The sequence below is a fragment of the Cornus florida genome, unplaced genomic scaffold (genome assembly GCF_030987335.1).
Source record: "Cornus florida cultivar Cherokee Brave unplaced genomic scaffold, ASM3098733v1 CherokeeBrave_3.0.0_Hap2_Chr04, whole genome shotgun sequence".
Classification (NCBI taxonomy): Eukaryota; Viridiplantae; Streptophyta; class Magnoliopsida; order Cornales; family Cornaceae; genus Cornus; species Cornus florida.
Window position 1 is genome coordinate 74856915 of NW_026775574.1, and position 15402 is coordinate 74872316.

General features: G+C 36.5%; 1 long non-coding RNA gene across 1 annotated transcript; it reads right to left on the reverse strand.

Moving 5' to 3' along the window:
- Window positions 1–722: 722 nt before the first annotated feature.
- On the reverse strand, window positions 723–3060 carry LOC132303555 (uncharacterized). The gene is made up of 2 exons (XR_009481278.1): window positions 2594–3060; window positions 723–2212 (listed from the first exon to the last, which is right to left on the reverse strand). It is a non-coding gene; the product is annotated as an uncharacterized LOC132303555 (long non-coding RNA).
- Window positions 3061–15402: the final 12342 nt, after the last annotated feature.

Consider the following 15402-nt stretch of genomic DNA (forward strand, 5'->3'; position numbering starts at 1 on the left):
TGCTTGAAAGGAGAAGATTACAACTTAGTTACTTGGTAAGGAGCAAATGAACTCCCACATCCTATTTATAGGCCTTTGGCCTTACAAGAACATTCTAGATGTATACAAATGTGTGGCCTAGATTGAGTGTCTAGTTTCCTTCAAAGAAATATCTACACAATTCTTGAACTATGTACAATGTTCAAGACAAGTCTAGAGAATTCTATACAACTCTAGACAAGTCCAGAAAAAGGCTAGACAACTCCACACTAATCTAGAGAATTTTGGAAAGTTCCATACTTGTGTAGAGAAGTCTGGAAAGCTCCGGTCCATGCAGATTCCATGTCATCGTCTGCGTGGCGCCTGCGTGGTGTAGCCTCTTGGTTGCGGGGCATGACACTGGGCTAACTATCAACATTTGTAATTTGGTCTTTATTTATAAAAATTTAACTTTACCTTTCAAAAAAAATTAAAAAAAAAAAGAAGGTATCTTAGCATAATTACCGAAGAAAAGGAAATAAAATAGATATCTCAAAACTCTACCACTTTTAAGATCCAAGGTCATGATAATCCAATAATAAAAACTTAAACCGATGATGAAAATCTACTCCTCCAATTCATTATTGTTATTTGTAACATCCAAAACTAAACATTCAATATAAACATAATCAATCATCCAAATTTTTTTTCTTGCTGAGTCCAAAAGGAACAAATCACAATTATAATCTCTTTCTTCCAATAACCTTTTACCTTTTTATTTTAATCCAAATATTTTTAGTTCTCTTGTTTTTTTTTTTTTTTTTTTAGCCTTTTTATTATTTGATTTTTTTCTTTATCACTTTTCTTTCTTATTGTAAAATTTCTCTTATCCGTTTATGATTTTTTTCTCTATCATTTGTTTTCTCTGTAAAATGTAAATACTTACTTAAAATCTCACTTTTTTTTCTTTTTTTTTTTTTATTTCAATGTGGAAGGTATAATTTTTTTCTTAACTAAATATCCTTTCCTATGGTTGTTAACATGGACCACATGGTATCAAATCTCACCCATTTCCCCAATAATTAAAATTAGTATCAGACCTCACCTCTTTCCTTAACAATTAAAATTGAAACATGTTGGGCCAAAATAATGCAACATACATTAGGGAAGGTCTCGATGGATTTAAATATTAAAATTACATCCTTTCCCTTAAACTCTTAGAATTGATGGGTTGTTAACAAAATATATTCACTAGTGATATCAAGAAAGTAAATGTTGTCTCACCAAAGGTAAACTTAGATATCCTTAGCATGTTAGTGGGGTCCACTATTTTTTTTTTTTTTTTTTTGGGTTAAGTGCTCTCACATCCTCTGAGTTTCAATTTATTGCTCACATATTAAACCTAAGCAAAAGTTGCTAATACACTCCTTAAGGTTTGATTTAATTAACTCTCACATCCCCTCTTTTTAAAATTGTAAAATAAAATACCTAAATTACCCTCTATTATTTCAAATACATTATTATTCTTAAAAATTGTTAGACCTTTTTACCCTCCACTCGTTTCCTCTCTTTCTTATGCACTTCTCCTATGACGGATTCATCACCAGTCCTCTCACAAATCAATACCGGAGAGTACATGATTAAAAGAGGACCAAACTAGGTAACAAGTTCTTTGAGCTTGGAATCTTCAAGTTCTTGATGTGTTGAAGACTCATTGGATTGAAAGAAAAAGAAAAAAAAAAACCAGATGAACACAGGAGTTAAAAGGAGAGAAAGTGAAGGAAAATGAAGGAAAAGTCCAAGAAACCAATGTGTTTTCCCTTTATCAATAATACAATGCCGTAAACAGAAGCCTTGAGACTGAAAGAAGCAAAATAATGACCAGAAAACAACCGGGTTTCTCTCAAAATCCTCTCCCAGAGAGAAGCTCTTTAGAAAATCAGTAAACAAATGAATTAGAAGATTTCAATTTTTTCATTCTCTCTCTCAAATCTTTTGATGGTTTGCTCAAAGAGAAGGAATGGAGAGACGAAAGAGATGAAAGAGGAGATCACGACCATGGGGATGACCGATGATCACAATTCACGACTTCTACAATCGCCACATCCATTGTTTTGTTCAAGATCCATCTCTATCATTTGTCTCCAGCAATTGTACGTGCCACCGATGACGACGAGAGTCTGTCTTTGATGCACGAGGATTGAGGATTTTGCTCAAAAAAGGATAAGATGCTGACGTCAACTGCTATCCTTACCTAATTCCAAAAAAATGAATGCAAAATTACCAATTCAAAAGCGGAAGGAAAAAAAAAAATACAGTTCTGAAGAACACTAATCGGTCCCCAAGTAGCAAGGACTAAAATATCAGAAAAGAGCACCGAATGATTTTATTGTAAAATTAAATACAGATCAAGTTAAAATTCACATACATTTCTCACTAAATTTAGCACAATTGATTACTCACTTCATGAATTTCATTTGTTAATTCTAATTCCAACTCATTACAGTACCAACAACAGCAGCAAAATTAGTCAAATCGCATAGTGTCCATTAAACAATCAACGTGTGTGTATATATGCGTGTATTTGTATGAATTTGTATATGAATAACATATCTATATACAAGGTATTACGTACCTTTGATGGGACGATGACTGGATTTATGCTTAGAGAGGCCCTAAATCGGTTGTAGCAGCGGCTGCTGGTGTTCGACGACGTTGTGGATCTTGTGAGGTGTGGGCACGCCGTTAAACGATGGATGGGTCCGGGTCTGGCCGGGTTTCTTCTTGCTCAATCCAATCACTTCACCGTCATCATCATCGTCGGCAACAACATATGGTTCGCCTCTGTCAGCCAACCCACCGCCAGAACAGTCATCGAACCCCACCATCCTTGTCGCCCCTGCCAACTCGCCGACCAACTCTCTGGTCCTCACACCCAACCAATCTCTGGTCCTTCACTTCACCGGACATCGAGAAATCCCCATGGTTACCGTTCTGAAACTCATCTTGAAATCCCCATGGTCTTTGGTCCTCCACTCTTCTCTGACATTTTCTTCTTCTATTAGGACGTCGCCTCCTTTGGCAGCTGTCTTCTTCTCTCGGCCTTGGAAGCCATTTTAGAGAACGGTGAAGTTTCATAACAGTAGAGTAGAGGTGGTAATATTGTCATTTCACATTTTGTTTATACACATCAGCAACATATTTTTCATGGTTAAATAAAGTCAATGATATAATAATAAACTCACATTTTTAGTACTTTAAAAAGGGGTGTGAAAGCAAAATTGGATGAGATTTAATACAATAGCAATAAACTGAAACGAGTGTTAGATCATTTAACCCTAGTATAGTAGTGATTTTTTCTTTTTGGAATTATATATTATGAAATTTTAATATTGCACCACTAAAATTACAATATATATATATATATATATATATAGAACATGAAAAATGCCAGTTACTCATTAGTAAAGCAATCAAGAAACATAAAGATCGTGGATCCAATTTTATTCACATAGTATTAGTCCAAGTGGCCATTAATCCATTCGGTGGTGCTGGTCTTAATGCCTCAGTTCTTTTAGCTCTTCGTGATGCTAGATTCCTAGAATATGATGATAGTCTCCTAGGAATAGTCCAAACCAGTCTCTGTAATGGTCCAGTTCATTTTAATTGCTACCTTGATCTAACCTTCAGTTTAATCGATCCTCACTTATTAAAAGCATTAACCCTTAACATTAAAACTTCTGGTTACAAAATGCACCCTGGTTCACAACCTCTAGGTCTTATCTACCGAATTTATTATAAGACAAGAGGAACAAATCTCAACATTAAAGCAATAAAAAAGGATGCTAAGGGCCATACTCTATTAATTGAAAGTAGTTCTGCTGATGCTAATATTCAACTCAAGAAAACTATTGCTTGGAAATATATTTCTTTACCAAATGAGTGGTTTCTTGAGAATGAAAATCATCCATTAAAAATACAAAATGATATCTACAATCTTGATAGAATCTAAGAATATATTGACGGAACAGTTAGAATAGGCTTTGATGAACAACGCCTTCTGACTCATTCTCGTCCTTCTACTTCCTCCAGACTAGATCCTGACAAAGATAATAACTCAGTCCCTCCTCTTGAAAGAAAAAATTCAAGACTTAATCCTCAGTTCAAAGATCTTAAGTTAAAAGGTATTCACATTGAAGAACAAATTAGTCATCCTTGTTATGAGCAGACTCTTCCAGCTAAGTCTCAATCTGCACCTAATTCACCTTCCCCTTCAGATTTCATTGGTAACATCAACCTAGTAGACCCTTCGTTAAACACCATAAGTAAACTTTTTAAATATAATCTCCCCAAGTTACAAGATGAATATTCCTCTCAGCAAAACAAAGAAAAAAGAAAAAATTTTCAGAAAACTCATACTGAGAAAGAACAACAAAGAATCCTCCGTCATTGGCAGAAATTTATGATAGAGCATCAACTAGAAATCAAAATTTTTGATTATCTAGAAAACTGTTATAATCAAGTCAATGTATTAACTAAAGTCAAGTGGAAAAAACCAGATAAATCAACAGTTTCCTCCTCCCATCCTCCACTAGACTCCTTGGTTATAGATCACATGGGAACATAAAACCCAGCCTCTCCTTTAAAAGTTACTACCACAGTCATTGATAATGACACAAGGAAAGTCATTGAACAAAATAATTTTACCAACCAATATTTACATACTATTGGGACTCAACTAGATAAAATTGAAATTTCCCTTAATAAGCCTCCCATTCCACCTGTTATCTCTACCCCACTTAAGTCACCAATTATTTCTATGCCTACACAGCGAAAAGGCCTTCCCAAAACCCTTCCTGATCCTTCTGTCATTCTCCAGATTGAGACTTTTCTCAAAACCATGGAGAAAGGCAAAGCCATTAAAGAAGATAAAACACTCATTGTCATCAATAATACTGATGATTCTGATAGTTTTTCTTTCACCTCTAATTACCCCTCTGATATTCAACAACTTGAACATGCTTTTTCTAATCTAGAGATTAATCGATTAGTCAATAAATGTGTCAACCCAACTAGTCTTACCAAAAATTGGTATCCTAGGCCAACACCCCCTGATCTTCAATATGAAGAAAGAAATATTCAAAATCAATTTTCTGTATCCTCTGATAAACTCTATGAATGGAATATAGATGGTTTATCAGAATAGGAAATTCTAAATAAACTCAGTCATATTTTCATGGTGGCTAATAATTATGTTACCTCACATAATCTTAGTCAACCCGAAATAGTTGATCTGCTGGCTTCAGGATTTTCAGGGATGTTAAAATCTTGGTGGGAGAAACATCTAACTGAAGATTCTCGAACACAAATCAAAAATGCTATTCAAAAAGACAATGATGGTCTTCCCATTTTTTATGAAGCCATAGGTCATGCTATTCCTGATGGAGTCAAGACTCTTGTTTATACCATAGTTGATCATTTTATAGGTACTCCCAGTAACATCACCTCTAGAATACATGACCAGCTTACCAATCTCTCTTGTCCAACCATGAGTGATTTTAGATGGTATAAAGATGTATTCTTATCCAGAGTCATGATGAGAGATGATAGTAACAAACCATTCTGGAAAGAAAAATTCATTAATGGATTACCTAATCTCTTTGCCCATAAGATTCGAGATACTCTTAGTAAAGCCACAGGTAACATTGATTATGATAACCTCACATATGGCAATATCATCAGCTTAATCCAAAAGGAAGGATTAAGGATGTGTATTGATATGAAAATTAGTAACCAGTTACAGGATGATAGAAAATGAGCTAAATATGAAATGGGAACCTTTTGTGAACAATATGGTTTTCCACCCATATCTCTCTCTCGACAACACCCCAAGTCACAAAAAAAGAGTTACAAAAGTTACCATAGGAATTACAAAAATAAAAAACCAGTCTTTCCAAAAAATGAATATTATTCTCAAAAGCCTAAACCTAAAAAGAAATTTAGGAAAAAGGATTTTAAGAAAAAGAATACCCCTGCCACAAATGATAAATGCTACAAATGTGGTCGTCAAGGTCACTTTGCAAAAGACTGTTATGCAAATACCAAGATCAATCAGTTACAAATCCCTAGTGAAATTAAAAAATCCATTTACCAAATTCTCCAGTTAAAAGACACCGATGATAGCAGTAGTGATCTAGAAGTTGGTTCCTCTTCCCAGTCATCTGATGCTTCTCCTAGTTCTCCCAATATTACCCTAGGATGTAAAGATAGTTGCTGCAATCCTAGTAAGTCGCTTAATGATCTTACAAAAAATGATGAACAAGAACATCTACTCATTGATCTAATCAGTAAGGTAGATGACCCTGAGTTAAAAACCTTATATCTTAAAAAACTTAAGGTATTATTAGGTAACTTAGAACCTGAAGCCCCAACAATTAGTAAGCCCAATTTTAGTCTATATAAAACTTTAGAAATGTTTAATAACAAACCTAAAGAAGTCACTATCCAAGATCTGCAAACAGAAATTAACATAATAAAATTTGAGATTAAAAATCTCAAGACAGATCACCAAGTTACCAAAAATGATATTCAGGAATTAAAGCAAAATCCTGCTTTTTCTTTTATCGGAAAAGAATCTTCTGAATCCTCTGATGAGGAAACTTCTACTCATTCAGCAGAATCAAAACATTCAAACCCCTTTGGTTCTGAATCCTCTAATAAACTCCAAACTTTAAATCACATTTCATTCCAGAAATGGTATACTAAAGTTACCCTTATCATCAACAAAGATTTCAAACTTGAAGTCGTTGCTTTGGTTGATACAGGAGCTGATCTTAATTGCATTCAGGAAGGTCTCATACCAACTAAATACTATGAGAAAACCTCTGAAAGGCTAAGCTCAGCTAATGGTAGTAAAATGGACATAAAATACAAGCTTTCTAAAGCTCATATTTGCCAAAACAATGTATGTTTTAAGACATCATTTATCTTGGTAAAAAATATGACTGATAAGCTAATATTAGGTGTTCCATTCATCTACCTCCTCTACCCATTCAGCACTGATAATGATGGATTAGTCACTCAACCCTTTGGACACAAAGTTCAGTTTAAGTTCCTGAGTCCTCCTTCCAAGAAAGAATTGAAATCAGTAATAGATTCCTCTGTGTCCAAATCAATAAATCTACTTCAAAGTAAGACTTAACAGTTAGGTTTTTTAAAAGAATAAGTCAATTACAAAAGAATTGATGTTCAGTTAACTGATCCAGTTCTTCAAACAAAAATTCAAGATTTTGAACAACAAATTAAAAATACAGTTTGTTCTGATCTGCCCACTGCTTTTTGGCATAGAAAAAGACATTATGTGAAGTTCCCTTACATTAAAGGGTTTAAGAGAAGGCACATTCCCACTAAAGCAAGGCCTATCCAAATGAGCCCTGAAGTCATGGAATTCTGTAAAAAAGAAATTAATGATCTTCTACATAAGAAGATTATTAAAAAGTGTAAGTCACCCTGGTCATGCCCAGCTTTCTATGTTTAGAAAAATTCTGAATTAGAAAGAGGTGTTTCTCGCCTAGTTATCAATTACAAACCACTAAATAAGGTCTTAGAATGGATTAGGTATCCCATTCCCAATAAAAAAAAGATCTTATTAGTCGCCTCAGTCAAGCAGTAATTTTCTCAAAATTTGATATGAAGTCAAGATTTTGGCAGATTCGTCTCCGAAAGAACGATAGATACAAAACTACCTTCACTACTCCCTTTGGTCATTATGAATGGAAAGTAATACCCTTTGGATTAAAAAATGCTCCTAGTGAATTTCAAAATATCATGAATGATATTTTCAATCCTTATAGTCACTTTTCCATTGTTTATATTGATGATGTTCTTATCTACTCCAAGTCAACTGATGAACACTGGAAACATTTGAAATCGTTTCTAACAACAATTCAAAAGAATGGTCTAGTTGTTTCTGCTACAAAAATCAAATTATTCCAAACCAATATTAGGTTTCTTGGTTACCATATCCATCAAGGCCAAATCCGTCCCATTGATAGGTCTCTTCAATTTGCTGATAAATTCCCAAATCAAATTTTAGAGAAGTCACAGTTACAGCGATTCTTAGGGTCTCTAAATTACATTGCTGATTTTTACAAAGATCTTCGCCAGCAATGTAAGCCCCTATTTGATCGACTTCAGAATAAAACCCCTCCATGGACCTCTGTCCATACTGATATAGTCAAAACTATTAAGCGCTATGTCAAGTCATTGCCTTGTCTTGGCATTCCTATTACTGATTCATTCAAAATAATTGAAACTGATGCCTCTGACATTGGTTAGGGTGGCATCCTCAAACAACGAGTCAGTCCAAATGCACCTAAATAATTAGTTCGATTCCATTCTGGTGTTTGGACAAAAGCACAAAGTAACTATAATACTATTAAAAAAGAAATTTTATCTATTGTTTTATGTATTAGTAAATTTCAAGATAATATTTTAAATCAAAAGTTTTTAGTCAGAGTTGATTGTCAAAGTGCAAAATATGTTTTAGAAAAAGATGTTAAAAATATTGCTTCTAAATAGATTTTTGCCCGATGGCAAGCTATATTAAGTATATTCGATTTTGATATAGCTTATATCAAAGGAAGTAACAATTCTATTCCAGATTTTCTTACCAGAGAATTCTTGCAGAAAACTGATGGTAGACAGACAGCCTCCCCAGAGGCCCCACCGAGTTAAACCTTTTGATATTTGCTCTGGCAAAACCCCAGTCACCAGATCACAATCCTAGTCACAATCTTCTGCCCTAGCAGTCACCAATAGATTCCAACCACTTACTTCTCAGTTACCAACCTTCAAGTTTACTCTCGTTAACCCTGCACCTGATCCTTTCTAAGTAACTACTAGAAGCTCCCCCCAGTCATATGAGCCAAGACCAGCTCCCAAATCACCAAGTAACTACATTAAAAAACCGGTTCATCCCTTATTCTACATTGAGCCCTCTCTTAGTCACATACAGGACCCCATTGAATTGGCCCAGTCTTATTTTCCTCCTAATCTTCATTATTGCTCCAGTTATCCCTTCAAGTCGCTTCAATTTTACAAAAATATTCTGTATTCCACCAAGTCCATCCGTATTAACCAAATCTTTGACAAACTGATAAGAAAAAGGTTCTCTACCATTCTCTCTATATACAAAAAATCATGTCCTTAGAAGAATGGGATAGTCACCCTGCTCTATGCAAACCATTACCTGATAATGAATACATGTTTAATTACTATGATTACATGAATGCCTGGTTTATCATCCTGCTTCACCAAAATGAGTCATTCACCCATTCCTGGTTTCTCAATTTTGATAACCAATTCAATAACAAAGCTCAAATCCCTACCTGGTTTCTTAAATGGTGGTCTTAGTATGGCTCCATTCCAGAGATCTTGCCCCTAACCCTTGCCAACCAAATCAAGTACTTCCACACTATTTACAAAGTTAATAAACATAACTCTCAGTTCCCTATTCTCCTCCTATTCTTATACAAATACAAAGTTCCATGGATATTCAAATGGCAATACGATATCCAAGGAACCTTGGTTATCCGTCGTCACTATGTTAAATGGTGGGACGCTTTCCAAATTGACAGAATCGTTGGTTACATTGAGGGAGAATTTCCCCAGCAATTGCCAACACCACTCACAACAGTTTCACAACCACAACAAGTAACTCAACCCAAACAACCTTCTTTTACAACCACCTCTAAGTCAAAGAAAACTCCCAAGTTGGAGATTGAAGAGCTCAAGAAAATGGTTGCCTCCTTAACTGATCGCCTCCAAGAGCTATTACAAGAAGATGAAGAAGCTGATGATGCATCTTCTGAAGCTGAGTCTAGTCACCCAGTTCATTTATATGATGACCCTGTATTCCAGGATAGTCAAGACCCATACCAAAATGATCCATTTTGTTAAAAACTTGGATTGACCCAAAGTTAGTATTTCTACAGTAACAGGACAAAGTCAACATTTCTACAGTAACTGTCGGCAGAATCACTATTTTTACAGTGCTCCCGACAAAGAACTATTCATTTACAGTAACCGTCGGCACAAACGACAGGAATAGCAACTCACTATTCACCTACAGTTACCAACAGTTAAAAGCAGTTCGAAAAGTCAAAAGTTACTTTTGAAAGCTGGAAATTGCACCTCAGATGTCTCGAGCCTCGCCTATAAATGCAGTGGTCAGTCCCATTGCTCAGGAGGCTTCATTCAGGCTTCTCTTACAAACTTTGAGAGATAATTCAGCTTTCAAAATTCAGTTCCATTTGTAATATTCAGTTCTTGTTTATTTTCCCCTTCTGAGTGTAATACATCACCAATATGCTATATTCTTCAGACTTCTAACAGTTACATTAATTTGTAAGTTATTTTCAGTAATCTTTTGTAATCACTTTCTGATTTTAATATCAGTTTAATATTCAGTTATTTATCTTGTTATATATCTTGGTCGGTTATATTCCGCCTTTTATATTTCTGTTATATATATATGTGCTTCGTTGATTATACACCGCCTTATCTATTTTAATGTTTAAGGAACTGGAGCCGTTACCCTGATGAGGCCAAGGCAGGCCGAAACTAGTCATTTCTCTTCCGAGCATAAGATGACCAGATCCTGTTCCGGATGGCTAGATCATCATCTTGTGTGCCAACGATCGATCTTCTTTTTGTTAAATGGTATCAGAGCCAAGTGGCGATCAGTCAACGCCCATTTCAGCTGTGAAGATGATGAGTTTTATGGCTGCTGAGAAAGTGGTGGCTTCAGACCACCTCCCGTGAGTCCGGATCCAAACAGTAAGTCCAAGATCCAAACAGTAAGACCTGGGATGGCATGAGCGGTGCGACATAAGCGGATGAGTGCAGGGAAGGAAATCAGATAGCAACACAAGGTAGCCGGATAGATGAATGCTTCATCAATGCTGATGTCAGGCATGACGGTTGCTCTTGTCACAATCATCTTTATGATGACAGAGCAATAATGAAGGTGTCGAAAAAAGTGAAAAAACATCTTTTGCTTTAGCTTTTGCTTTTTTGCTGTCGGTAGAGAAAAAGGACAAACAGCTTTTGCCCATGTGGTGAAAGTTTTTCTTGATGTGACCTGCCGCGTCCTATAAAGGGATGCTCCCTTCATTCAGCGTCTTGCGGAGGGAATGGGTTTGGGTCCGGGGAAAAATTCCGAGGCGGGATAGTATGAGATGGGTGCAAGCCCAGACTAGACTGTTCCTACTTCGGTGCCAGCCCTGTGACTTTCATTTCTTCTACAACACTGGTCGGGGACTGGAGCCGTTCCCTTGATGAGGCCAAGGCAGGCCGAAACCAGTCATTTCTCCAACGAGCACAAAGTGATTTGATCCTGTTCCGGGTCAGGCGCCACTTCAGAGCATATCATGGCACACATTAACACTTTGTAGACGATGTCCTTCATTAAATGTATTTTGGTATCAAAGCCAAGTGGCGATCAGTCAACACCCATTTCAGCTATGAAGATGATGAGTTTTATGGCTGCTGAGAAAGTGGTGGCTTCAGACCACTTCCCGTGAGTCTGGATCCAAACAGTAAGTCCAAGATCCAAACAGTAAGACCTGGAATGGGCATGAGTGGTGTGGTATGAGTGGATGAGCATAGGGAAGGAAATCAGATAGCACCACAAGGTAGCCGGATAGATGAATGCTTCATCGATGCTGATGTCAGGCGTGACGGTTGCTCTTGTCACAATCATGTTTATGATGACAGAGCAATAATGAAGGTGTCAAAAAAAGTGAAAAAGCATCTTTTGCTTTAGCTTTTGCTTTTTTGCTGTTGATGGAGAAAAAGGACAAACAGCTTTTGCCTATGTGGTGAAAGTTTTTCTTGATGTGACCTGCCGCGTCCTATAAAGGGATGCTCCCTTCCTTTAGCGTCTTGCGGAGGGAATGGGTTTGGGTCCGGGGAAAAATTCCGAGGCGGGATAGTATGGGATAGGTGCAAGCCTAGACCAGACTATTCCTACTAGGGTGCTAGCCCCGTGACTTTCATTTCTTTTGCAACACTGGTCGGGGACTAGAGCTGTTCCCCTAATGAGGCCAAGGCAGGCCGAAACCAGTCATTTCTCCTACGAGTACAAAGTGATTTGATCATGTTCCGGGTCAGGCGCCACTTCAGAGCATATTATGGCGCACATCAACACTTTGTAGACGATGTCCTTCATTAAATGTATTTTGGTAACTTGTTTTAGATTTTTCATGCATTCATTATCAGATAATGGTTTGCATAGAGTAGGGTGACTATCCCATTCTTCTAAGGACATGATTTTTTGTATATAGAGAGAATGGTAGAGAACCTTTTTCTTATCAGTTTTGTCAAAGATTTGGTTAATACGGATGGTTGTTCAATGGTGTCAGAGCCAAATGGCGATCAGTCAACGCCCATTTTAGCTGTGAAGATGATGAGTTTTATGGTTGCCGAGAAAGTGGTGGAGTCAGAGATTTTTTTCCGGTCCGACGATCCAAACAGTAAGACCTGAGCCAAACAGTAAGACCCAGTAAGGCCTGAGCGGGACGGCATGAGCGGATGACTGTAGAGAAGGAAATCAGACAGACCACGAGGTAGCCGGATAGATGAATGCTTCATCGATGAGAATGCTTCATCGATGCTGATGTCAGGCGTGACAGTTGCTCTTGCCACATCCATCATCTATATGATGACAGAGCAAAGAAGATGTCGGCAAAGCATATTTCTTTTCCAGATGCTTTTTGCTGTCAGTGGAGAAAAAGGAAAAACAGTTTTTACCCACGTAGTGAAAGCTTTTTCTTGATGTGACCTGCCACGTCTTATAAAGGGGATGCTCCTTTCCTTTAGCGTCTTGCGGAGGGAATGGGTTTGGGTCCGGGGAAAAATTCCGAGGCGGGATAGTATGGGTTGGGTGCGAGCCCAAACCAGACTGTTCCTACTTGGGTGCCAGCCCCGTGATTTTCGTTTCTTCTGCAACACTGGTCGGGAACTAGAGTCGATTGAATATACTTAATATAGGTTGCCACCGGGTAAAAATCTGTTTAGAAGCAATATTTTCAACATCTTTTTCTAAAACATATTTTGCACTTTGACAATCAACTCTGACTAAAACTTTTGATTTAAAATATCATCTTGAAATTTACTAATACATAAAACAATAGATAAAATTTCTTTTTTAATAGTACTATAGTTACTTTGTGCTTTTGTCCAAACACCAAAATGGAATCGAACTAATTATTTAGGTGCATTTGGACTGACTCGTTGTTTGAGGATGCCACCATAACCAATGTCAGAGGCATCAGTTTCAATTATTTTGAATGAATCAGTAGTAGGAATGCCAAGACAAGGGAATGACTTGACATAGCGCTTAATAGTTTTGACTATATCAGTATGGACAGAGGTCTATGGAGGGGGTTTATTCTGAAGTCGATCAAATTGGGGCTTACATTGCTGGCGATGATCTTTGTAAAAATCAGCAATGTAATTTAGAGACCCTAAGAATCGCTGTAACTGTGACTTCTCTAAAATTTGATCTGGGAATTTATCAACAAATTGAAGAGACCTATCAATGAGACGGATTTGGCCTTGATGGATATGGTAACCAAGAAACCTGATATTGGTTTGGAATAATTTGATTTTGTAGCAGAAACAACTAGACCATTCTTTTGAATTGTTGTTAGAAACAATTTCAAATGTTTCCAGTGTTCATCAATTGACTTGGAGTAGATAAGAACATCATCAATATAAACAATGGAAAAGTGACTATAAGGATTAAAAATATCATTCACGATATTTTGAAATTCACTAGGAGTATTTTTTAATCCAAAGGGTATTAGTTTCCATTCATAATGACCAAAGGGAGTAGTGAAGGCAATTTTGTATTTATCTTTCTTTCAGAGACGAATCTGCCAAAATCCTAACTTCATATCAAATTTGGAGAAAATTACTGCTTGACTGAGGCGACTAATAAGATCTTTTTTATTGGGAATGGGATACCTAATCCATTCTAATACCTTATTTAGAGGTTTGTAATTGATAACTAGGCGAGGAACACCTCTTTCTAATTCAGAATTTTTCTGAACATAGAAAGCTGGGCACGACCAGGGTGACTTACCCTTTTTTAATAATCTTCTTATGTAAAAGATCATTAATTTCTTTTTTATAGAATTCCGTGACTTCAGGGCTCATTTGGATAGGCCTTGCTTTAGTGGGAATGTGCCTTCTCTTAAACCTTTTAATGTAAGGTAACTTCACAGAATGTGTTTTTCTATGCCAAAAAGCAGTGGGCAGGTCAGAACAAACTTTATTTTTAATTTGTTGTTCAAAATCTTGAATTTTTGTTTGAAGAACTGGATCAGTTAATTGAACATCAATTCTTTTGTAATTGACTTCTTCTTTTAAAAAACCCAACTGTTAAGTCTTACTTTGAAGTAGATTTATTGATTTGGACACAGAGGAATCTATTACTGATTTCAATTCTTTCCTGGAAAGAGGACTCAGGAACTTAAACTGAACTTTGTGTCCAAAGGGTTGAGTGACTAATCCATCATTATCAGTGGTGAATGGGTAAAGGAGGTAGATGAATGGAACACCTAATATTAGCTTATCAGTCATATTTTTGACCAAGACAAATGATGTCTTAAAACATACATTGTTTTGGCAAATATGAGCTTTAGAAAGCTTGTATTTTATAATGTCACTTACCTCCTTTGAGGTTAGGCCTAATTATAGAAAGTACCCTTAACGTTTCGAAAATATCAGTCACCTCCCTCCAATGTGGCCGGTGTTGGTTTCAGGCAGAAATTCGTGTTACATAACTAAAATACCCCTCTAATATTATATTAATATGACATAATATAGAATTTTCTGTGAAATGACTATATTTTCGAAAAAATAAAGTAATATTTGTGTAATGATTAATATACACAACTACATATACACACCACCACCGCCAACTAAGGAAACCATTTTCTCCGGTTACCTATTTTATTCCATGTAACCATTTTCTTCGATGATATTACCACTCACTTTTCCCTCTCTATCACACACACCATGTATACATACATATCTATATACATACACAGACAACTACCACATGTGGTGGCATCGTGGCCACAACCACCACCATCATAATCATCACCCCTTGTGGACTCTTCCTCTCCGACAACCAACACGGCACTACCATCCATAAGTGAAGCCAACCGTGACAATCCAAAATAAGAAGAATGAGGAAGAAGAAAACTTAGTGGATCCAAGAAGTTTTTAAAAAGAGAGAGAATGTTTCAACTGGGTCAAACTTGTGTATATCTATATAATATATTAATATATAGATATATAGATGTGTTGGCAGGGCAGAGCAGAACAGAGCTATCATCTCCGGCTTAAACTTCACTGGTCCGAACATGAACA